The 26,232-nt window shown below is 40.5% G+C and overlaps 1 protein-coding gene across 2 annotated transcripts in view; it reads left to right on the forward strand.

Annotated features, from left to right (window-relative positions):
• The window catches only part of borcs6 (BLOC-1 related complex subunit 6), a 49,082-nt gene extending 33,421 nt beyond the window's left edge, over positions 1 to 15,661 (forward strand). The window contains exons 8-9 of one of the 2 annotated variants that reach the window (XR_005709415.1): positions 13,361 to 13,593; positions 15,517 to 15,661. The gene's annotated coding sequence lies outside the window, so the exon portion shown is untranslated. Of the gene's footprint in view, positions 1 to 13,360; positions 15,407 to 15,516 lie in introns of those variants that run through there. The other variant, XR_005709414.1, reaches the window with a different exon arrangement.
• Positions 15,662 to 26,232: the final 10,571 nt, after the last annotated feature.

Raw genomic sequence — 26,232 nt, forward strand, 5'->3', positions numbered from 1 at the left:
CAGTATGATTAAAGGCTCTTAAGCCTCTTAGTAACGCACCCATTTGTTGTAGGTTAAAACAATTACTTACAAAATGTTGCATATGCAGTTCTATACCTACATATAAGCATCCTTTGTACAGTCTCTGCTCGTATCTACTGTTGAAATGTTATATCTGTGTATACGTTTCTGGAGCTTCAGTGCATTTCCGTGCATTACCCACAGGAGCTAATGCTTGTGGATCTTACATTTTCCAACCTCTTCTTTTATTCCCACTGAGGCCACATGCACTAAAAATACACGCGTCACACTGCAGGGAGTTTAGGATAAAAGCATCCACCACATGCCAAGAGGCAGACTACACGAGTACTCTGTATCAGTATGTCAGCATTTGTGTCGCACCTATGTGCTTGCGTGTTTCTAGTTCTCTGCTTGTTGTAAATGCTTTGTCTCCTCTGTACCTCCTATCTGTGTTTTTATACTGTAGCTATATGTTGCATTGCTCTCCAGAGGTATTGCATTTATCACTGTGCTTATGTTTGTGCATCTGGTCATGTAAGCAAGTGTAGATGCCCTTTTCTAGATACAAACCGCTACATATTTGCAGTCATACACATTCGCATGTGGACGCTGCCCAGCGCAGCCACAGTCTAGTCTTTTGGCCATGTGAACAACAGATCTGTGTGTTTGTATGTACTGTACATCTTTGTGTGCTGTGTGTGTTGTTTAGTGCCTTTTAACGTTACGCACGTGCTTCCTGCGTGTTTATGCCTCGTGATACTGGTCTGGTTGCTTGTGTGTTGCAGGTACAGGTGTTTTTGCTTGTAACGCATGTTCTATGTACAGTGCATCCAGAAAATATTCAGACCCCATCACAGTTTCAAATTCTGTTATGTTGCAGCCTCATGCTAACATTGTTTAAATTAATTTTTTAATACCTTTTTAATACATTTTGTATTAAATATGCAAACTTTTTCAAAAATTCTGTTTTTGCTTTGTCATTATGGAATACTTAGTATAGCTTGATGAAGGAAAAAAATAATTTAAGCGATTTTAGCATAAGGCTGCAACATAACAAAATGTCAAATACATGAAGGGGTCTGAATACTTTCTGGTGCACTGTATCTGTGTTACGCGTGAGGAGGTCCTCTGCCCTCTCCAAAGTTGAGCAGACGGAGCACTTGGAGGAGGCGGATTATACAAAGTTCACCAACAATACCTTCAGGTTAAACACACATATGCCATCCTAGACACACATACACACCAGCACACCAGTCAGATTATATATATTCGATACCCTCAGGTCATCCGCTTTGCTCTGAGGCCATGTTTCCCTGGAAACAGATCAGCAAGGCGATGATGATGATGATGGTGATCCCACAGGCTGGCGTATTCAGATAGAAGTAGGAAGCAGTGGGAGCAGACAAGTGGATAAGGAGCAGATAGAGGCAGGATCTAGGAGGCATGGAACAGCTAGGAGGAAGGATTTGCACAAGATTTTTGTACAAAAATTGTTAAATTAATTCACATATTGCAGGATGATGAGGTATGAGCGTTTAGGTTTCTACCCTGATTTTTGATTCCAATTTTTGCTGTTGGTACTAAAATGTAGGCTGTGCAGATGCTGCTCGCCAAGTGCCCTTTATGTGGCACTTTGACACCCCTGGAAGCCAGACTGAGCCTGAGTTCCCCATCAGTTTCAGGCATCTGTTTTACCCTCTGCATGCCATTGATAAAGCATTGATGTCATTAGGACAATAGCTGTATAACATGGAGGGATGCTGGTTTAAGTTTCCCAAAGAAGTGGACCAAGGCGAAGGGAGTGACGTCAGACTGGTTGTGTGTCATATTATTTACTTCCATATTGCGCAGCCTGTAAAGTCATGAAAACATGATTATTGACTGTGACCTGCTCTCTGTCAGCGATGACGTGCAGTAGGCTTGTCTGCCACACTTTACAGACATCATTAACAACCCATACAAGCAAAGTCTTAATTTGAGGGGCTGGAAACCACCAGCTAACTATAGATAGCTAGCTAGCGAATTTGTATTTCGTACACATTATTTCCCTTGACACACAGGCTATAGAGGCAACCACCAAATATTGTGCAATATGTTGTCATCTTTAATGATTTGATGGAAATTTTCACTCAGTGTGAATACTCCCCCTCTGAAACACTCATCCATTACAGTTACTCAGTTACAGTTACCATTGTTGCGAGCGTCTCAGTGTGACCACAGTCTTGAGTGTGTTCAGTGATTTGCAGGCATTTCAAGTGCAGTGATTATGGGAGGTGATTGCAGGGCATGAATCCAGCTGTTTGACCTCAATCCTCGGCTCGGTCATTACTGGATGTTGGTCCAACACTTTCCTACCTACAGTTTGTAAAGTATCACAAAGACTGGTAGTTTTATAAATGTTAGTAGATGTGTTTCTTCTCTCCACAAGAACAAACAATATGATTTCAGTTGTAAAAATGTGTGTATTTCATAGTCTCAAAACCCGTCTGCATTAACAAAAATCCTATGAATTGAACTGCAGAGATCCCGAAGGAAGGAATAGTTTTAGCCTCGTCTCATTCTCATTTCAAACACAACCAGGCCTCTTGATATAAACTTGACTAAGCCTTGACATCTGCACTGGGAGAGACTGTTCACACTTTCACGTCCCTTTCCCTGCATAGATTTCAGTCTTTAGCCCTTTTCAGACTCGCACCCCTTTAGATAAATGTGATTTTACATAAATTGATTTATTATAATCTAAATAAGCACAAGTCACTTTTCCTTGAAAGTCTTGCTGGCAACCTTACTTGTAAGATACAAAACGTTTCTGTTACACTTTCAATATGGCTCAAGAATGAAGTGCTGTCACATTAATGTGAAGACAAAAGTACAAGATTAAATAAACAGATCCGGTTTCACCCGTAATAAATTTTATCACCTAATTACATTGTTTTATGCATAAAGACATTTTTAAACATTATGTTGTAGAGGAGACTTTTCTCATGTCAGATCAGTTTATGAAAACGTGTTTTCACTCTTTCACAATGCAGAGCAAAAACCCTCATAAAGCCACAATAATCATTAAACCATCAGTCTCCCTTTCAGCTTTCAGTCAACCGGTTACAGTCTGCATATCCAGCAATACTCTTTACATACTTCATGTGAGCCAAGAGGCATTAAATGAGAGCCACAACCTCTCGTCTTGTTATTTTTAACCATTGTTGGGCACCTACAGATTGAAGACTAATAGGGAGCAGAATTCTATATTTTATCTAATAAATGATGACACCAATGTGAAAATTTATCAGTGATGTACAGAGTTGATTAGACAAGGGAGAAGCGGCGGCAAGCATCCCTGACGCTGACGATGGTCATTAATTAAGCTTTGGAGATAACCACTCATTGAGCTGCAAGATTTTAGAGACCATTCCTGATGCTGATACTGATGCAAGCTGTGAATGGGCAGAGAACACTCCTTTTCCTCCAGCTCACTGCTGTTTTCCTGCAGCGCTACCACTCTCTCTCTCATGCATCAGGCACCAAATACCATTTGGACATTGCAACTCTGACCATAATAGTCCTTTCAGGCTTAAATAGAGCCATTACGGAACAGTTATCGAAAAGATCCCGTTTGAATGCCAAAAAGCCATCACTTTGGTAGAAGAAGCCAGCAGATTCCAGGACTGAAAAGAGACAGTTTTTCAATTCACATCACTCTAGAGCATTCAGGTCAGTACATTCAGTACATTACAGACATACACGCATTATGCAGAACTGACAGTAAAGACACACATGGTGTCTTGGGCTGTAAACTGCTGATTTTTTGTCACCACCAAGTTGATGGGGACTTAGATAACATTGAGGTGGATTTGGTGTGATCGGGTTGCAGAGAGAGAGAGAGAGCTCCCTCTAATGGCTGGCGAGAAGGACAGGGGCAGAGGGAGCAAACGAAAGAGCAGGGACACACACACATACACACACGCTCACCAGAGCGAGTGGTATTACAGTTTGGCTGACGTTGCGGCTCTGAACCAAAGATTTGCAGTGTGAAAGCACCTCTATTGTGCTTTTTAGTGTGACAGTATCCAGCAGGAATGTGAAGCTAACTGGTCTTTTTTACACACAATAGATACGATCGAGTTCAGCGGGGACACCAGCCGCAGAGTTTAGAGCTGACGTATAAAAAAAATGAGAAAAGAGAGAAACCGGAGGGGGGAGAACTGCAGCTTGTGTGTTGTTATCTCAAACTGGCGAGAATCATTTACGAAACAAATCACAACTGTACGGACAACAGTTAAATGGCAACATGTTTTACTTCAGAATGAGACACTTGCTTAATATATTCTGCTTTAAGAGTGCTTCTGCTAAAACCCAGTGTTTTCAAATGCAATCCTTCAGGAAGCTTTCCTTTAAATTTAATGTGAATAAAAACTGCAAATCATAATTTTAGGAAGAAGAAAAACATTACTGATTGCAGCCTGAATGGGGATAGTTCTAAGGCAAATACCTTGAACTCCTAATCCCTGATTAGTTAAATTTTCTGTTGGAGATAATTCTGTAAAAGAAGAAAGACAGAAAGAAAATGAGGGAATGGCAGCAGTGGAAGAAGGAGAGATGAAGTGTTAGAGAAAGAGGGAGGACGGAGAAAAGTCCTAAAAGTGAAAGAAAAAAGAGGAAAGAAGGAAGGAAAGAGAAACAGGAGGGGGAGCAGAGGAAGGAAAAACCGTTGAGGTACGTTGAGGCCGATTTGGAAGAGGGAAAGCAAGATGGAGGGAGGGAATAGAGGAGGAGTCAGTCAAATGGTCTTTGATCTCTGTCTTGTTTAATGGGGAAAAGGAAAGGAATTACAATGTGTGTGTGTGTGTGTGTGTGTGTGTGTGTGTGTGTGTGTGTGTGTGTGTGTGTGTGTGTGTGTACTTGTTCCTATATCCCGGCGGGGACCTTAAGCTGAATGCACACTAACCCTTGTGGACTTGTATCACTGTGGGGACAAAAAATGGAGGTCCCCATGGGCAGAGACTGCTGTTTGAGGGTTAAGACTTTGTTTTAGGGTTCAGGTTAGAATTAAGTTTAGGTTAGAGTCAGGGTCAGGGTTGGGGTTAGGCATTTAGTTCTGATGGCTGAGGTTAGGGTAACGGGCTAGTGTCTGCATGGGGATAGTGGAAGAACTCTGAGTGTGTGCGTGTGTGTATGCGTCTTTATCCATCCTGTTTTGTAAAATTCGCTGAAGTAAAGTGAGGACTTGAGTGTTTTAGTGTGTGTTCTTACATTTACTGTATGTGTGTACTTCTAAGTGTGTGTGTGTGTGTGTGTGTGTGTGTGTGTTGAGGCCTAGGCGGATGTTTTCTGAGCTCAGCAGCCGTGTCAGGGTAAGGACACAGAGAGAGGGAGAGAGGTAGGTGTAAAAGGGAAAAAAAGAGGGTGGGAAAAAAAGCGTGTCCCAGGAATTTACAAATGAAAAGAGAAGGTTTTTCTCTTAATGCGATTAAATTTTTCCATTTCACCGCTTCCCCGGCCGACAGTTTCAGCTCTTTAGGAGCACAGAGCCGCAACGCAACGCTGTCTTCAAGATGGGACGGCAGGGGGTGAGGAGGAGGGGTTGGGGGCTGGCAGGGGGTAAACAGGAGGGAGAGGAGAAACACAGAGACAGGGAGAGAAAGAAAGACTGGCAGAAATTTTACATTTCATAAACCACTTTGGCAGTGTTTTGTCTAGTTAACAGTCGTGCCAGTGCAGCAATTCAAGCTGAGAAATTAAATTGAGAAAGTGACAGACGGTGAGAGACGCAGACAGAAACAGAGAAAGCGCAAAAGGATTAACACTGAATAGGCCGAGCGTGTTTGGAGTGAATGTGAACTGGTTTATTTTCAATTTTAGACTGTTTACATCAGTTTAATTAATTACATCAGAGGAGGACCATGTAGTTTGAACTTGCGTAATTCGGTTTTCGTTTAGTTTATTTTATATAGTAAGAACAGTGACACTGTCACAGATAAACTTTAGCTTTGATGTCAAGGATTACAAGATACATTTTCCACTCTGAACTGTAATAATACTACAGCAGGGTAGCAACCATGACCACATAGCCCAATGTTATTAACAAGTCGAGGAGTCTACAGCCTTGCTAGCAGCTCTGTGAGGCTGTACTTAGGTACAGTGGTGCTTTGAGCTAAATGCTAAAGTTAGCATGCTAACATATTCATAATGACAGTGCTAACATGCTGATGTTTAGCAGGTGCAATGTTCACCATCTCCGTTTTGCTAAAATTTTCTAAATAGCCCATAACATAAAGTGCAGCTAATGAAAGGCATTAGTTTGGCAGGAATTTCGACTCAGTCGTGAACTAAAGAATCTGACAAATTAAAATTTTGACCTGCTGATGAAAAATCAGCGGATTACAAAAGTCGTCACATTTTCTTTTAAGGGGGACACTGATGTCTGTACTAATATTCATCGCAATCCATTTCATAGTTTTTGAGATATTTCACTCAAAAACCAAAAATTTGAACCTCATGGTGGCAACAGAGGAAAAGTCAACAATGTCAGTAGTATTCGTCATCTGTGAGCCATGATTGTCAGTACAACATTTTGTTCCAATCCATCTGGTGGATGTTAAGATATTTCTAAGGATGAGCGAAAACTTTGACCCTGCTGGTGATGTTAGAAGAAAAGGCAGGGGATCAACAAAATCATTAGGGTTCATCCTTAGGGAACATGAATGTCTGTACAAAATTTCATGGCTATTCCTCAAATAGTCACATAGAGACAATAGACACATTTCAGTCTGAACCAAAGTGGTTGAAAATAAAACATCAGTCTCTAAACTCAATATATATACAATATATTCTGGAAATTTATCAAAAAACCAGAAACTATTGGAAAATGTTGCAGCAAAGGCAGCAGTTTATGTTAATCACACGAGAAACACGTTAACATTATTTTGATGTTATGTGACCATTAACATGCCAACTATAATACATATAATGCCTTGTGTTGGTCAAAACACATCAACAAAACAATGGCAAGTCAGAGTGTGTGTATGTCTTACCCTAACACCTTTGTTTATGCCATACACAGAGAGCTTCAGCCACCAAATCTGTAAAAATGACAAAATACTGTTTGTAAAGGTTAAGTAACTTCTGTCTGGAGCACAGGGAGCTGTGATGCTGTTTTTTTAATAGAACAAAAACTAATCCAATTTCAAGAAAAAACACAAAAACATAAGTAATTATTGGGATCAGAAAGTGGGTTTTGGCATCATCTGATAAAAATGAACCTAGTTGGAAAACAAAATTAAGACTGATGTTGATATTTCACTTTTTCTTTGTGTGCTCTTCTGTCTTGTTATTTGTTCGATTTGTTTAACGGCCCTGCGTTGCATTACACGCTCAGTGGATCAAATGTGCTGTTGCAAAGTGTTGATATACCTGGAGATAAATGGAACTGTATGTGCATCATCTTCAAGTACTTCTCAGAGAACTTTGAGCTTTGGTTTTTCACTCCTAACACTCCACTGGAATAATATTTTCCTGTTGAATACACCCCTTGTTGGCTATAAATTGTGTAGCTGGGCCTAAACAAACTAAGTACACAAATGCAATAAAGTAAACTGATCCACTGTGGTTGTGACCAAACAAGACAAACTGTCTGTGGCTGTGATTCTAGATGAGACCAATGAGGCATCAAATGAAAAGAAAAATCCATTTGGATCATTTTGAAATTCTGAACTTTTGTGAGTAATTGTTAATTGCCTGCTACATGGCCTTTCCTGTCTTAACACCACAGATCTGAGACAATTTGGGATGAGATGAGGTGTGTAAAATGTACTTTGCCAAGTTTACTCACACCAAACATAAAGAAGCTGTCTCAGAGAGAGAGAGAAGAAGAGATGAGCTGAAGAGAGAACCACTAGTTTCGACAGCAGCTGATCCATGAGACTTTTGAGAAACAAATTCTCTTTGGCTTTTAAGAAACAAGCACTTGAAGACGGAGGCGAATGATGCCCCATCTGTGTCTCAATGAAAAGCTCAACAGCAGCAGACTGAAACCAGGCACGGCACAACTTTCTGACAGATGCCGCTTGCTAGCTGTCATTTTTTTGGTGTTCTTACTGTACATTGGTGTACGCTTGGTGAAAGACAAATTCAAGAGGGAGAACCAGGGGACGGTGTAACTGTGTGTCTGTCTGTGTTTCTAATTTACGATGATAAATACAAAGATAAGTTTAAAGATTTTTTGACATAGATAGCCTCAGCCTTATGTTATTTTTAGTAGGTAGTAATATTTAGCACAACATATTTTCCTCCACAATGAAATAAACAATCTTAAGCTCCACTTACATTAAGTAGCTTGAAGCCTGAGCTCCAAAGTGCCTATTTGGCCAGTTTCCCTTCTTCTGCTGCTATTTGCAGTTTTGGCCACAGTGCCCATCTCTGTTGTCAGACAGAAACCACTTATCTGTGAACAGTACAACAGTCTTTTATTTGGTTTAAAGCACCCAAAGGTCCCACAAGGGAACCTTGATTGAGGTTCCACAGGTCAGTTCTGCATCTGGTAAGCTGCCAGCTGCCATAGAAATCTAGTCATTTCAAGAGATCTACTTCTCACACACACACTGGGTACACTGTCGCTCGTCTATCTTGGTCATGTTTTTCCTGCAGTACTCGGGCAGAATAGATCAAGGCGTCACTCATTTCTATGTACTGTGATGCATAGAGAAAAAACAAAAATACTGAACTGTTTCCAGTCTGTAGTAAGCACTGTGCATCAGGGCAACAGGGCAAACTCCCTAAAGCAGCTGCAATGAATGTTTATTTATTACCACTGGATCACGTGATTCAACCCGTACTGATGAGTCCATAGAGAATCACCACCTGACTCTGCTTTTTGTGTTCGAGCAAACCCATTCCCAGTGCGAACTTTCCCTCCCAGCAGTGCAGTGACGCCACAAAAGTGGTGAAATCCAAGCTGAACAGAAATCCGTGCCTGAGGCATCTAGAGTGTGACTCAAGCCCAACAACTCAGGTCGAAGTGAAATCATCGCTGGTTATTGGTGTTGAAGTCAACGTTGAGCAGCAAATATTCTTTCCTTATTTTGTCAAGTCTAGTCTAAGTCATCAAATTCAAGCCTCAGCACCACTTCTCTCTCTGTGGAATAAGGAGGCACTATAAACAAACACTCCTCTCACAGGAACCCACCGACATGCAAGCATTATAGAAATTTGCTTGTTATAGTAGTTAAAGTAGATGAAGTTTTTTCCAAGTTCTACATAGAAACTTCATTTGTTCGCTGTATGTACATGATTCAGGACTAATCAGTTCCCTGCTGTGTCTACCTGTGAGTAATTACGGGTTACAGTTAACAAATCTCTTTTAAAAAAAAAAAAAAGAAAGAAAGGAAAGCAAGTGCACGAGTAATGGAGCCATTTATGAACGGTTTGGACAGATATGAAGATGTGAAAATGAATTGTGTCAAAGCTGTTTGAATCCACTTGTTGGCGAGTAAACAGAAAAGCTGCAGGATGAAGAAGAGTCATTTCCATCCCGTTGTAGAGGCAGAAAATGTTGCCCTGGATCTTTGGCAACATTCTAATGCTCCGTTGCTCTTTAGTGCTCAGCCCAGAGTGGCCAGAGTCCAGTCTGGGCCAAAATCCTCTAATTACAAACAGTCAGGTATGGTGCCAGAATGTGGACTGGCACTCATCGTGCCAACCAGTGTAAGCGCCCACATTTTGGCCTTTGTAGTATTACGTGGCAGCCATCTTAGCTCTAAAGTCCTGCTCTGTGGATGTTGCTCAGTAACTTGTGTCTCTGCCAGCTGGCTGGCTGGAGTACCACGCATCTAACCATGGAGATGTTATGGAGGATATACTGTGTGTTTGTAACTTTGTTTTGAGGATGCTGCACAAGTCCAGCAATGTGTGGGTGTTGTGTATGGTAGAGGAGCAAATTGGTCTCTGTGCTTCTTCTATGATAAATTTCCCTGTATGTCAGTTGAAACATCAGTGAAACATCCCATTTTATGAAAGTATTTCAGCATGATGGCACAAAGTTATAAAGAGTGAGAAAAATACATCACCAAGTCATAAAATGTACCCATAAATGCAAGGTTAACTGCAAAGCGATAAGTGGATTCTGATTGAGTGGATTCTCCCTGCTTTTGTCAGTGCTGGATACCCCTGTGTCAAGATCAAGATTTCAATCAGGATTTAAATGTTGCAGCAATCTTTTTTTTTGTCTAACTTGTTCTGGCTTGTTCTGGCATCAGACAAGCTACACAGTATCTAACTCTGCCCTAATTACAGAGCAATGAAATGCTCACATCTGTGATACACAGGGTTAAAAATTACATTTTCTTTGCCTATCTAGATCATCTTGAAATCTTACACTTCCTCCACCAGTTGGTTAAAAAAAATGCAGTTTATCAGACTCTGTATTAATGCAGCCAAGGACAGGTTGTTTGTGACAAAAAGGAAACACGCAAAATGAATTGCAATGAAATTAAATCCTTTATTTCATTAAAGTGTCAATACAAATGATAATGCAGTTTTCGAAGCCTAGCAAAGCTTTGAGGCAATCTTTGTATCTATGAGTGATATGTGGCTCTCAAATACAAAACACACGAGTCATTACCTCATGAAGACAAACCTCACTTTGTGTTGTCATTGTGCACAGCAGCATATTTCAGACAAAAACGAAAAACTCACAATTGCATTTAATTTACAAGGTCCTTTTTTTTTATGTCATTTGTTATTCTGTAACCCCTGAAGGCTTTTCCATGCCCATTTTTTTGGCATCTCTGTCCACCAGAGTGTAACAGCCAGCCATCCAGCCAATGAACCAGGAAGCCAGCTATCCTGCCTGCCTGCCAGCTCCCTCTTCTCAGGCCGACAGACAGTGGAGCAATGGGCTGGCTTCTGGAAGCTAATGGTTCATGCCCTCCTCCCAGGGCTGAAAATGGACTGGAATGTTGTTTACCTCAAACACAGCATGCTGCCTCACAGACGAAAAGATCAAAATACTGAAGCTCAAGTCTGAGATTCAGGTAATGTTCTTGAAGGGTGAGACATGCTGAGGTAAAACATTCTCAGTGATACCTTGAGATGAAATATAATTTATTTGATTCTGTAACAATTTTTTACAGACAAAACAAAAGTCAAACAAGCGTTGGCGGCAACAGAATAGGTTAAAATCTAACTCTGGGAACAATAGTGTTGGTGTACTCATCAATGACTTAGCTGAACAGTGTGAGAATGGAAAGATCATTCTAATAATAATAATAATTAACAGGATTGTTCAAATATTGATATATATTATATATTTACTCCTTTTTGGTACCATGTGTACTGCTGAAAATGTGGCCCAGTAATCACAAACAAAGCCAGAATGTGCCTGACAGCTCAAGTGACATGAACTTCAAATTTTTGACTGACTGTAAATAATTGTCTTCAGTTGCCGACATGATGCATTTTTTGTTTTTCTGTCTTCCTTTGACAACAGCCAAAGGCCAGGTGGAGTCATCTTGGCGCCCCAAATGACATTTGACTGAAATGCCTGACTTTCCCTTTTATTTCAAAGGCTGTGGACAGCTAGCTTGACATGTTTAATACTTAACAATATCTGTCACCGAAGGCACAAACACAAAAAAGCTGGCAGAGGGGCCATTTTGGCGCCACAAGAGACATTAGATTTGAGTTCCTTGTCCAAAATTTAATTGTAGGAGCCTCAAGTGGCATTATACAGCAACCAGGGTGTTTTCAGAAAGACTGTTGATGTCTGTGTTGATGTATCTAATGCCTTTCAGATGGGGCCCGATGCACCATTGAGAGGCCAGATCAAGACTGAATAGATTGACAATAAAGGTGAAGTGGGAGGTCCATTCAGGGCCTTTCAAAGGCCTTTCACAACACACCCAAGGGCTTGAGTTTGATGATGAATGATGTCATAAAGGTCAAAGGTCATTTGTAGGGCTGCAGAGTCGCGTGTCAGAGCGGGGTCAAGATCAAGATCATGAGAGTTCAAGTTAATGTGTGACCTTGGCATCAGCCAAGGTTTACAAAATATAAACACCAATAAGAACGAGTCTCTTGTAATTGTTTTAAGACCTGTGCTCAAATCACAGACTTGCACAGTTATTCATCAGATACAGGCATGTACTGTATATTTGATATGAATGAAAAAAGAAAACACTATATGTATTTCTTTCAACATATCTACTATTCAAGTCCTTAATGCATACACTGTCACAGCAACAAGACTGCGTAAACAATGTTAAGTAATTCTCGTGAAACATATTCACTGTCATCAGAACCCAGACACATTCTGATCTCATTAAGTCTTGTGACAAATTTCACTGTCTCAGCTGAGCTCTCCAGTTTTAGCGTAGGCGTGGTAAACATCAGTAAACTGGTTTCTTGTGGCAGACTGGGTTTTTTTCTGTGTGTTCAGAAACAAGCCACATTCAGTATCAATCTATACAGTAATAACTGCATACCCCTGTGGTTCAAATGTAATCACAATTTATTGTAGTTTTTGATTGTCAGTCTTAAGTTGCTGATATACTCCAAAATGAACCCCACATGGGCCTGTATATACTACACTACACTGGGTGTCCCTAATTATCTTCAAGGTTTTGTTATTTTCGCTGTGACTGCCTTTCAATGATTATATAGTTGTGTTTAAGTCATCACACCAGTGTAAGTTCAAAGTCATAGACATGAAAATGTTAGAACTTTCTGATGAAAATTGCATTATAGACAGTATACCTCTCTTATTTCATTGACAATTGTGGCTTTTAATAAGTAACAAGAAAACTGCAAATTGAAGCTATGATCATTTTTACACTTCATCAAGGAAATGGGACAGAAAAACGAATTTTGTCCTTCTTACTAAAGCAGACAACAGTTAAATTGTTCACCTGGTAACGTTTTTCTTTCCTGTTCTTGGGTGCTTTTGAAATAACTTAAGTGCTCAGATAACTCTCAGGGTCTGATGTGTGAAAACGAGTTGAAAGTAGGTGAACAATACAACACCTTAACACTTACCAGAGTAGAAATCCCTCCTGAATGTTAAGTCAGTGCTGGAAAGGGCAGTAGCTTGAGTACTAGTAGTACTCTGGCTGGCTCAACCAGGCATGCTGTGTATTGTCAGTGACCTTCAAATCACCTCAGACCTACATAAGACTATCCAGGAACTGCGGAACCTGCTCCACTCCTCCTGTTGATGTCTTTGAATTTATGACCTTTCAGAAAGCCTTTTCAATAGGTCTACTTTGCCCCTGGGTCATGAAACCTGTTAGTGTAGATGAACTGATTTTTCAAGGTACAGAAACAACATAGCAAGATAATGTATTAAAGGGACATTCTCTTTCTCTTCCAGCACCCAATCCACTGAGAGGTCAGATGTGAGGGTCTTCACCAGGCACTCTTCCGCTGGGTGGATGTCTGTGAAACAGAGCCTAGTGACAGTTCCTGTGATTGTCAGACTCTCTTCATCCTGCTGCTCGCCATTGCTTCCCTTGAGCTGTTTATGTGTCGCTCTGAGCAACAAAATGCAGCTTTTTACTCTGAGGCTGGGCATTTTAACAAGAGCACTCAAGCATCAGCTCTCTGGTACTGTTACGCTGCTTGCTATAAGCTGCTATAACATATGTCTGTCTGGCATCTCAACATTTCAGCAGTATACAGTTTCAGGAATGATTATTAACACTGGGCAGTTCTGCAGTGCACACTTTACATCCAGTGCCGACGTTCAGTGCAATGAAGGAAGTATGGAAGTTAATATAGCAGAGTTAACAGTATGAATGTCAGGTGGCGTGTGACACTTTTGTCTTGGATACCAGAGGCCCTGGTTCTCATCCCATCTTGTACCAGCGGTCAGTGTCAGCTTTTAAAATATATAACCATGAGAACAGTTAATCGCCTACCTTAACTAAGTTGTTTTACAGTAGCTGCCTAAAGCTAACCATACCTTAACCAATTTTGTATTTGCCATGCATGGATTTTTTAAAACTAATCCATTTAAAAATTCTGTCAATGTCTGCTACGAAAGCGTGCTGCTACATTCTCACGTCCTAAAAGTCTTATGTGACTGCAATAAATGTCTATGCTAGCAGCCGCAGGAAGCTGTAATACTCATTACACACCACAAAACCAAATAGCTGGATGGATGGCAAATGGAGAGATGACCTTGTTACACTTAGATCCTAAATAAAAATTAAAAGTTTGGTGTGAGCGCTAGATTAACGGCCAAGTTGTTATCTAAATCAGAACAGTTAATCCTCTGTACGATGGCCGTTTTAGGACATATCAGATTTAGCTTGTCAGGCTTATCTCTGTACTGCCAACCCTGGCTCAGCTGTTATTGCATTAACGTGCTGATATAAACGTGTTGGCACTGTGTCACATGCTAATGTTAATACTGCCATGGTAACATGCAACTGTTAGCAAGTTAGAACTGACATTAGCAAGTTAACTTAGCCAATTAGGCGTGAGCACATTAATCTTACACTTATCCTACAGTTTTCTCAAGGGTGACAGTGTACATATTACAGTTTTTGATAGACGAAACTGGGCCATCCACTGTCTCAGCTGTGTTTTTAGATGGCTGTACAGTTCAGTGGATCCGGGGCTTTTAGAGCAGGTGGGCGCGCTGGTTCAAACAGGAGGCACATCAATAAGACACAAACAGTCACATGCATCCAAACACATTAGAGCCCGTTAGAGCTCTTTGGTGTGGCATGTTGGTGGCGTGCCTGCATGTCATGGTAACCATGTGAATCGTAGTTGAAACCTAAATGTAGTGGAAAGACGCTGGGAAAGTAGTGAGTGAGTTTCTTGCTTGAACTTCTGATTTTGTGCTCGGGTGAGCGTGTCTGGAGGCGGAGACGTGTGTGTATGTGTGTCTGTGTGTGTGTGTGTGTGTGTGTGTGTGTGTATGTCTGCATGTGCTCAACCACCGCTCGCAAGAAGATTTGAATGTTTTGTTATATAGAGATGGCGGCATAGCAGTGCATGTTGGTTAACTTATGCCCCTTGCTGTGTTAAACAGACACATGCACACAGACACACACACACACACAAATACAAATATACAAACAGCCAGGTGCCTGCATGTGGGAGCTTCGGTTGAGCGTCAGTTGTCTTGTCACCCCTCCTTGCTATGAACCTATCTGACCTGGCCACACACACCTACACAAACAAAACACACAAACAGCGACACATACCAGATGTGAGCATGTATTTTTATCCACAAAAGGAAATGAAAAGATGAAATAAACCAACACTCAGTGTCTCTTTCTCATTCTGACACACACTAAAAACACACACCTCTTTTCTTAGCTTCTGAGGTGTAGACATTCACACCCCTTGGTGACTGTGACAACGGGGCTCATCTGTCATCATACACACACACACACACATACAACAGAGGGGGAGAAAATAATGACCAGCGTGTATGTGTGTGTGTGTGTGTGTGTGTGTGTGTGTGTGTGTGTGTGTGTGTGTGTGTGTATGGGTGTGTATGTGTGCAAACAGCATGCACATTCCTGGAGCCGCTGACCTGGGCTCTGTGGGTAACCATGACGACCACTGCTTCACCATGGAGACGACCGTTATTCCCTTTACTCGCCCCCCACTCCTCCTCTCTTGCGCCCTACTCTCCCTACCCCACCCTGTTCTCCTCCCTCACTGTCTCTCTCTGTTCACCAATGGTATCAGTCAATCCTCAATACACCAGCCAGGTGTACCCTCCATCACTCTGTTGCTCTCTTACTTTCCATCTCTCCTTGTCTTCCTTTCTGCCCCCCCGCATTGCTATGTTCTCTCACATTCATCTTTCTTCCTTCCCTCTCCTCTCAACCCAGTGTGTTTTGTGCACACATTATGATAATATGCACACGAGATTATGAGAATAGTCTGATTAAAGGATAATACTGGTGTAATTCTATATCGTTTTTATTGTAAGCAGCTCCGACAAATAGTGTAAAACTAACAATGAATGTATCCTACTAAAAATTTGTTCTGTGTATCTAAAGCCTGATATAACTTATATCTGTGAGACACAGAGCTCTGTTTTCCAAAAATTATTAAAAACAGCAATGAGCCACACTGTTGCATTGGGCTACATGTTCCTTCATTACCATGAACACTGGCATTGTAGTTTATTTTCAGTAAATCCCACATACACTGTCCTGTTGCTGTAAATATTCACTAGAGCACCAAATGTGTATTCAGCCACCATTGAAAATAACAACAATATTAATAACAAATGCACAATTTATTTGTGTTTAAACAGGAATAAATAGTGCTAACAATGACAGTGACTGGCTGTTTTTAGGAAATTAGTGAGCCTTTTTTAAAAGCTAAAACTATATATTTGTGACCTGTTTTTAAAGATTTATTTCTTTAGTAGCTAATGGGCTTGGAGCTGATGGCACAGACAGGGTATGGAGGTTGGAAAGTTTTGAGAAGTGGATTTACATATTGTTGGTTTTGGTCTTTTCATGGGATTTGTTGACAATAAGAGGAATGCAGTATAGATTGACCCAAGCCCTATTCTTTAAGGTGTATAAGTTGTTTAAACACTAACCAGACTTTCCAGTAGCTTTAGTTTAGTCAAAAACATTTCTTTATTGCTTCCATAAAACCTTTTGTTCTCTTTTTTCCTTTACCTGGCATAGGTTTCTCAGCAAGAGTTTTATCGAAACAGACACTGGGATTTAGTGAGAGGATGAAAACGGTACCTAGTTTGTTCAAATTTAAAGGCAGTCCTTAATGGAAGCACCAGGTAACAATCTGAGGTGACACAAACAGCACCTCCATGTTTATCAATGTGGCTGTTCCGTGATTCTTTGTTCGAGAGAAAACCATAGGGACTCACTCAAGGGACAAAAGATCCGTCACTGGTGAGCCAAGGTTTCTTTTTTGTTAAGAAGACTGTTTGCTTCTGTGAGTTTTCCCAACAGTGATCATTGCCGACAGCTGGGGTAAATCGGCGTTTCCTCATCAGTGAGAGTAGGTCACTGTTCTATATCGTAGCTGCAGTTTTTGATTTAGCTAGTGAAATTTCCATGCTAAATCCTTTCTTAGCCTAGTTTAGACAGCTGTCAAACCACAAAGTGACATTCGCTCGTCCATGCGGAATCGGTGGGGACAGGAGCTTGGTAATGTGGGGACGATATTCGCAGGGGTAGTTGGTGAAGCTGCTGCAGCTGGCGAGCTAACCACGTACGTGCTTGCTGGCCGGCCTGGCCGACATTTTGCACACCAATTTAAACCATTTCATTCTATAAGAAGTTATTGAACAGGGAAAATAAACCACTCTGAGCTAACAAGCTTGCTCACAGTGAGTTAGTAAACTCAATTGCTCATTTGTTTAGCTCAGTTGCTAACTGGACACACAGTTTATTCAAAGGACATATTTGTACTATCGACTCCTGTCTCAAAACTGTCTGCAAACCATTTCTCTGTTTGGATTAGGAGGTTAAATAAAAGTTAACTGTGCAACACAGCTAACAAGCTGCGATAGCTTCCTATATTCTGGATTTTGGTTTTTCTGTCCCTTCAAAGGTTAGCGTTGTCAAGAAGGCTTAATGTTAGTCAATGGCACAAATTCATGTGTCAAAGTTTACCAAAGTTGCCGAACATTCAAGCGGATTTACTTCCTCTGCATGGACATATCCATGAATAGTTGCAATTCTACTGGAATAAACTGATTTCGTCCCAAATTTCCCCATTTTAAATCCAGGTGTGACCAGGCCTTTAGTATAACCATGAGGAAAAACTGGTTACCATGGTTTATTTTTTGAAGGAAAATTAAAAACAGCGAAACAGGAAACAACTAAAAGTTGTCTAAATCATTTTATGCACATGAGGGAGTATCTTATGGAGGAACGATGTTCATCGCTCCAGTAGAGATCCAGAGACTTGGAGAATCTGTACCAAGGTGCGTTAAAGTTGTTCTTTAGCTCAACACTTTACTAACACCCTTAATATTGATCTTTTTTCCTTTAGTTTGTAACAATATCTGTCTCTGCCAAGGCTGCCTAATCACCTTCATTTGTGAATTTACATACATTTTCACAAACTGGTTGTTCATGAGAAAATTGTGAAAATATCCAAAAATGTTACAAAATCCTACAGAATTCCGGGATCTGAACTAGTGGTTTGTTCTGTGGCGTATGGTCAAGATTTCCAACAATTATCCAAAAACAAGTTTTTGAAATGTCCTGCTAGCTGAGAGAAAAACAGCGCCGTGAACATTGCCTCCATAACAGTATCACTACTTCTTGAATCACTACTTCTTGACCTCTACACATCAATGTGAGTGATCTGAGTTTTTGTAGGTGAAAATGTCTGACCTTCACTCAGTGGTTTCAGACAGATTACAGCACAGACAGGCCACACTGCCGAGGGTGGGTCATAATGATATAGTAGTTATCAGCAGAATTCATCCTTAGCAAATGTTAAATGAATGGGAAGTAAGAGAGGTATTTCCTCTGCTGTCCCGTAAATTGAATTGGTAAGAAGAGTGATGAGCTACTCCTTTGTGTGTTCTGCAGAGGTGATCACCTTCTCTATTCACCTGCTGTTTGCTGCACTTTCAAAAAGTCAATTTTTCTGAAATTTAGAGAGGCAGGCTCATTTTAAGATTGATGACTATGGATCTTTGAAATCTTATTAGGGATACTGAATTGATTTTGCAGGCCTCAGGGTTAGAAAACTTGCACTACCTATAAAACACCACACCACAACTCCCAATCGAAGAAAAACCTGGAAATCTGAAATGGGAAGTTTTTCTCCTCAAAAGCAGCGACCTAGTGAAGAAAGGCAGAACAAACTGCTTTCTATTAAACCTGTTGTTTACCCTTTTATTATGTCACTTTCATGAAGTTGTTTCAGCAATTAATGTTGCTGCTATTAACATGCGTGTATGTCAACAGCAGTGAGTGCAGAGTCAAAGAGGATTTATTGTGCCCAAATAAAAACGTAGATGTTGAAAATTCATCTTGACAGTGTTTTGTTTTGCTTTCATCGACACATGCTGTGTTTATATCTGCTGACATTGACACATCTTTCACACTTTTATGATGGTGTGATTAGAAAATGCCACTGTCTGTGTCAAAAACTAAACAAGCCTTGTATCGGGGTGGGTCAGTGGTTCGAGGCCAGTGCCAGGTCATGACACGATTCCAGCCCACTTAGTTTGTCTCATCTCATTTTTCTGCTCAAGATTGTTGCTTTTCATGTGTTTTTGGCTCTCTTTTTCTTTGTCTTCTACTGCATTTACACAAAATGCTTACATATTTAAACACAAAGATATGTTAAACTGTATGGAAAATCAACGTAAAGTGGCAAACAGTAGGGCCAGAATTATTCCACAATCTTGATGTAATGAGCTGTCAAAACAAAGAAAAGTTATAATGTCGAGACAAGGAAATCATTATTTCATGATTGCAAGGGAAAAAAAACTTGATAAACTACGACTATTGCAGGTCATTTTCAGTTAGCAGTATTCATGGGTCGGAAGCAGGTGAGGAATCATGCCATGTAACTGCACCGGCGACTTCGACTGATTGGTTGGGTTGCCCACCCTACGCAAGTTGACATAGGGCGAGGAAAACTAGTCCGTCCAAACTGGAGGAAAGAGAAAAAAGGGTGAATTTCTCACCTCAGTGTAAATTTCTCAAACAAAACTTTCTCAGCAGTACCAAATAAATGCTAGTTTCCCTAAACAAGAAGTCAGTGGTCCTGCTGTGAAGCAGAAAATGCTGTGCAAACATGATGATTTGCATTTTTATTATTCCACACCAAAAAGGCTGTATGTAACATTTCTTCTCAAGGTAATTTCTCCTCACAAATGAGTCAAGTTGTTTTCTTAGTACCTAGCAGTTGAGAAAATTAGATCAGATCAGATCATTCCCCTCAAAAGACAAGTCAGGGACTCAGCTAATTTAACTACTTCTGATGTGCGTCCCGGTGGAAGTGTTTAAACATGTTGTTTAGCTACACTCCCGAATGTTCGGAGCTATTGATTGATGGTGTCTCAGCCTATCTCACTCTGTCTTGGTGGCTGCTGCTCGTTTGTGCCACGTCAGCTCCACTCCGGCTCCACTCCATTAACCGAAATATAGATTTTCCATCTCCTAAAATTTGACATGGTAAACCCAAAACTCCAGACTGCAAAAATGTCTCTTCAGAAACAGCATGGTTTCTTCGCCATTTCTACCTTCTCTCTAAATCAATGACTACTCTTTGGACCCCTCCGACTCTCACCACCATTGCTCCTCTTAAGTTTGCGTGCGTGTTTTTGCTTTTTCATCTGCTTTACAGGATGATGTGATTTTCTGATCTCCACGTAACAATTTCCACCATCTGTTGTTGCAGGAAATTAAAAGTCTTGCCTGTCTGAACCCTCATTGTCTTTTGTTTCATAAAATGATTACATTTTGTTCCAAATCCGACTCTGTGCCACAGAATTTCAAATGCTGTTTAGAGGCCCTTACATGTTTATAATTTTCTAACTGATGTTGCTGTTGATGGTGTTGTACCTGTACTGTAAAGTTTCATAAGGAATGTTTTACTGATTTATTGATGATGAAATGCAGCCCATAGCACCGCTGAAAATCAAAGATAGGGATGATGTCAACTAAAACTTGTTTTCATCACAGCAGTTCTGTTGCTTATTTTTAGGTGAAATAACCAATCTCGTTGGTGACCTGAGGTGAAATTTGGCCTCTGCTTCTTCTTGAACAGGGTTTGCTTTCTTCCTCTCACTGTTTCAGTCTCACTTTGTCTCCTTCTCCACACTAAAACTGAGCCTTCAAAAAAAGCAATGAAAACCACAACCACATATGGCTATATATAGCACACGTGAAATTCGGGGATTTGGAAGCCGCCCATGCTGTCTTCATCCATATTATTGCAGAGCGGTGGCGTCATACACTAACAAAGGTGACACCACAGGTACTTAAGTCTTCTGCTGCTGTTTTTTTCTTTTCATCCAGTCTGTCTCATTACCTCCTTTTTTCATCTCTTGTCAAATGATCTCTGAGACTGGTTTGATCCCCAGACCAACTTCCTCCTCCTTCCCTCCCATCGATCTGTCAGTCTTGCTCTGTTCCTGATTGTCTGCCATTTTTTTTCACTCTCTCTCTCATTCTTATTCTCATCTGGCTGCCTTTTTCTCGCCGTCTTTCTCTTTTGTTCCTATTCTCTTGTCACCTTAGATGCCTTTTTCTCCTCTTCTGACCTTTCTTCTCTTTTCTGTCCATTCCAATTTCCCTTTTTTTTAATCCAACCTTCCCCAGTTTCTCCTTTTATTTCCTATGCTTTCTGTGAAATTACCAGTTTCTCTTTCTTCCCTTCTTTGACTCTTCCACATTTCTGTCTCTAATCCTCTTCATCTTTTGCATTTCCATCTGACTTTCTCCATTACGCTATGTTGAACTTTTCCATCTCTGATTAGCGGTGATAGAAATCTGGCCTCTGAACACTGCTGACAAAAAGGCACAAAGGCCATGACGATGTATCACATGTCAATCATATGTCAGAATTTTCCAAAAGGTCAGTCCCCCCCTCCCAAACCACCAGCATTGTAACATTAAACCACTTTTGGAGAGCGATTTAAAAAAACCCCCAAAAAAGACCAAAACACATCTTTGCTAGTTTAAAATGTTAAAAAGTTAAAAAGTGGCTTTTCAACTTTATGTGTGCTGTTGTGTATATGGTGTATAATGTCCCTTTTTCCTCCATGAACTTCCCACCATTTTTGTCTCATAGCTTGTAATTCTCTCCCTCACTCTCCTCTCTCTTTAATGCCTGCACAATTTTTTTTTACTTTTATCTATCATTTCCTTTTGTCTCTCTCTTATTGTCTTCTGCCATTAGCTTACCAGTCCTGCCTTTCATCGGTTTTTCTTTCAGGCTCTTTGACCCTCCTTCCCCTAATTTTCACTCCACTTTTTCTGTTCCTTTTCTCCTCACTCCCTCTCTGACTGGCATTTCTCTGTTTCTCAATGTCTCTTTCGTTCTCTCTCTTGGTCTCTCTGCCACCAATCGCTCTCCTTGCCCCCCATCCCACCACCCCACACACACATCTACACACACATGCACACACAAAGACACAGATACTTTCCTCATTCATATTCCACCTGTGTCAGTCTCCTTGGAGTTGTCGGAGGGAATCAAATCCACCTTCAAATTCATCTTTTTATTTTTCTTATTCCCTCTCTGACTCAAGGTCTTATTCTTTTCTCTACTCTTCTCCTCTCTGTGGTGTTTTTTTGGGTGAATATGTGTAATGATCTGTGTAGATTTACTTCAGATTTTGTTGTGTACACCAACGCAAACATATGAAAAAATACATAAATAATATTTACAAAGCACGATCAGTAGACATACATGTAGTATATATACACTGATACCAAATTGCATTTTGTGTCTGAATTTCTCATGAAGAAATCTCACTAAAAGCAGAATAGATAAGAGGCTAGGACAAAGTGAAATGTAAGAAAAAAGCAGGATGAAAAGAAGAGGAGAGTCCTGTCTAGTCTCTGTGGAGGACAGTCAAGGATGCTTGGAGCCTGGAGTGACAGGTAACTCAGAGAATGTTTTTACCTTGAATAGTTTTGTTTTTCTAGTGAGATACAATTTTTGAGAAGGCCATGGAAATATGCAGCAAAAAGTGCCAAGGCCCACTTATGAGCTTTCAGAGCTTTCAACCACACATGATCACACGATAACAGTTGCTAGTACAGTACAGCCCCTGCCTTGATCGTTGGGGCCGAATGTGAATGGTCTCCTTGATCTTCCCTTGGCTGTTCACTGATATCGCGTGACCGAAGTTCCACACTCAGGTTACGTGGGGAAACCTGAGCCGTCCCTGTTTGCTGAATAAAAACTGTGACATGTCTATGAAATCTTCAAGTAGACCTTTAGATTGGATTTCCTGAGGTCAAATTATTTTCCTGAGCTCAAGAATGAACTTCAAGGCCTTTTCCATATTCTGCTTGCAATATACTTTTAAATTTGCGTCATAAAAATCAAACTCTATTGCTAGTATGATGAAAACGTATCCATTTTACTTTCTATTAGCCATCATAATGCATTTCACTGAATCAAATTCACCGAATTTAGAAATATACACGTATTTAGATCTCTGTAAGTATTTAAACCTTAAACCTAACTGAGTTTTTCTGGCCACTTGGAGGCAGCAGAAACAAGCTGTGGCAAACCTCTTAGCAAACAGTTATTTATTCACACATCCAGCAGTTAGTGAACAACATTATCCTTCGTTAAGTGTTGTGTTTCTGGCCACCTGATGAATCTAAGTCCAATATTTGCTCTGTTTTAGCTCTGTTTTTAGTCTCTACCAACTCCTGAAGGAAATATTTGGCTCCCTAGCTGCTAAATGCTCCACTGTGTTCACCAGCTAGTCACCAGCTGTGTCTGTATGCTGTTTGGTGCTGAGCAGGTAAGTGTACAGTGGGTTTTTAGAGCTTTCATGATGAAAATATCTGCCTAGGCGGCTGAAAATGACACTACGAGAGCAATGAAAGTGAACCAAAACAATTTGCAGGCCGGGCAGCTAAAGAATGAGCTGAAACTCACTATAAAGCTCCATAAAAGTGAGGGGGAACAGTAGATTCAGGTGGGAATTCTCTGTAGGTTCATCACTACGAGAAACACCTTTTCCCATTGTCACATTGTTTTCACATTGTCACTTGATACAATTTTATTGTCTACCGACCAGGCTTATATAGTTACTGTGGCTGACAACTATTGTTTTCTGTTGCAGAAAGGAGTTTGCGGATCACATTTGTTTTGAAGCAGTAACTGCAGTCTCACATATCTTGTTTTCACTTGACTGGTTTCGCATAAAATCAGTGTGTGTGTGTCGCTGTTCACTCTGCAGTTTTCCACTGTTTGCTTTGGTATTCATCAATTACAATTTGGGTATAGATAACAAAGTCTCTGTGTATAAAAAAAACCTGATTTATTTTTGATGACCCTGCCTACATTTAAGAGCAGCTGGCAAAGAGCCTTGTATGAATCACCAGTGAAGTGAGTGAAGATGAACATGCAGACCTTTACAACTTGTAATCGTAATAGCTGTGTGGTAAAGTTATGTTTGGTAAAATGATGATAGTCCATTTCCTCTTCACAGAGTTAATTTATACAGCAGTATTTCTCTGAACGTTGTTCAAGATGATGAAGTTTTAAAAGCAGTGATTCCAGGGAGGCTCGGCATTGGAAGTGATGAATTTTGCAATGTGTTTCCAGTTCAAGTGTTCTTTGGCTTGAATGAATAAAATCAGTTCTGGGCAGCGATGGGACCACGCGCCAGAGATAAAGAAATTAGCACCACCAACTCCAATCAACAGATAATCCCAGAACTGAACCCTCACAGTACCCTCCACACATTGTTTCATTGGAAGGTGATTATGAGAGGTGCAGTGCAAAACACAACTGCAATGAGCATTTGGTAACAAAGATATAACCAAATATAATATAAGTATAAAAACAACAAGAAATTTGCAAATTATCACTGTGAGCCAAAACTTCTGATGATGATATTCTTGGTTAAAGTTGGCATGCCCAACTTTAACCATGCCCACTTCATGTAACCACGACAATCATTAGTGGTTGCTTTTTCTAGAGACAGAAAAGAGTTATTGGAATGTGTGAGAGCTGCTCCTCCTCTTCTTCACATCATACCCACCTCACTCTGTCACTAACACTCCGCACTGGCTAAGTTTGCTCTTATGTCCACACTAATTTTCCAAACTCCGATACTGAAAACGACTTCCTCACATTTTTTTTCCCAGTATATTCTTGTCGATAGAGAGTTAAAAACGTATTTAATTGCTTCCCCTGTTGTCTCTAATGTTTTCCCCTCAAAAGCGTCCCCATCCCATCCATAACACTTTGAGACAAAAAAAAGACTAGCAAATATTTATACCTAATACACCCTAGTAGAAACCCTGATCTAAACAGCAAGATCCCAAATTTAAAATAAAAAAAACAACAAAAAAAACAAAGCAAAGATTAAGAACATCAGGTATCTGCCTTAGTTGCTCTGTAGCACATCCCAGAAATCTTGCCCTGACATACTCCACAGAAAGATCCAGAATTACAGCTAGCGCTGACAATGAAGTCATCTGTAAATAAATCAGGTGCTATTCTGTTAAACAATGTGACATGTGACAAGGAAAACATTTTTTAGAAAGTGATTGTATAAGCCCGCTCAGTCACGGTCAGGACTGTGGGTTAGTAAAGTACAGAGAACAATTTTCTGTTGCCTCTAACCTACTGTGTGATCATTCCTTTTAAATGTCATTATAGATGATCATGCAGCACAAATGTTTTCATCAACCGGCACCTGTGTTTATTTTGTCAAACATGGTCATGATCATACTGTACTACCACTGTTCGCCCAGCTAAAAGGCAGTGTTCATGACCCATGATCAAATATTTTATATTGTTCTGTGGTCTGACAACAGAAAAAGACAAGAGAGAACATGAGAACAAGTTCATTGTGAATTCAGCCACATTAGAACACCAAAGAGGTGACCACAGAGAACAGGGCAAGACAGAGCAAAGGTTTATCTATGTGAGGCTCAGCAGCGTAACTGTCCTACTCTTTACCACGTGTTGCCTGTGAGGCGCAGTTCTGCTGTTAATCGAAATGGGAAACAAAAGAAGGTATTAAGCCATTTTCCTGTTGTTTAGTCATTTCAGTGTGGTGGGACACTTTTATGAATGCAGCCTGACATCGCATCGTTTTTACACGTAAATGGCATTTTTAAATTTAGCTGGTTGATTGCAGACCGTGTTCCATCATTCCTCCCCCTTCTCTCTGACAGGCTGGTGGGTCTCCTGGTGAGCGATGACCTTTCTCCTGAAGGAGAGAGAGAGAGAGAGAGAGAGACAGACAGAGACAGACAGCAAATGAAGCGAGAGAGGGGACGACGTGTAAATGAGTGAATGACAATTTGGTGGGAAGGAAAGGTAATTGTTTATGTGTTGTAAGACAGAGATGTGCATACGTACAGAGTATGTTGGGGTAGGTGTTGAAGTGAATGAGTCTTTGTTTTTTTGTGTGTGTGTGTGTGTGCTTCTGTTTTTGAACATATGTTTGAGGTGTGTGTTAATGTGTTCACGTTTCTTGTGTATTGCACCTGGTAAAATGTGTGAGTGAGACAGAGAGGGGTGTGATTGAATGTGTGCATGCATACCATATGTCCAACA

Source organism: Xiphias gladius, chromosome 18 (genome assembly GCF_016859285.1).
Source record: "Xiphias gladius isolate SHS-SW01 ecotype Sanya breed wild chromosome 18, ASM1685928v1, whole genome shotgun sequence".
Classification (NCBI taxonomy): domain Eukaryota; kingdom Metazoa; phylum Chordata; class Actinopteri; order Istiophoriformes; family Xiphiidae; genus Xiphias; species Xiphias gladius.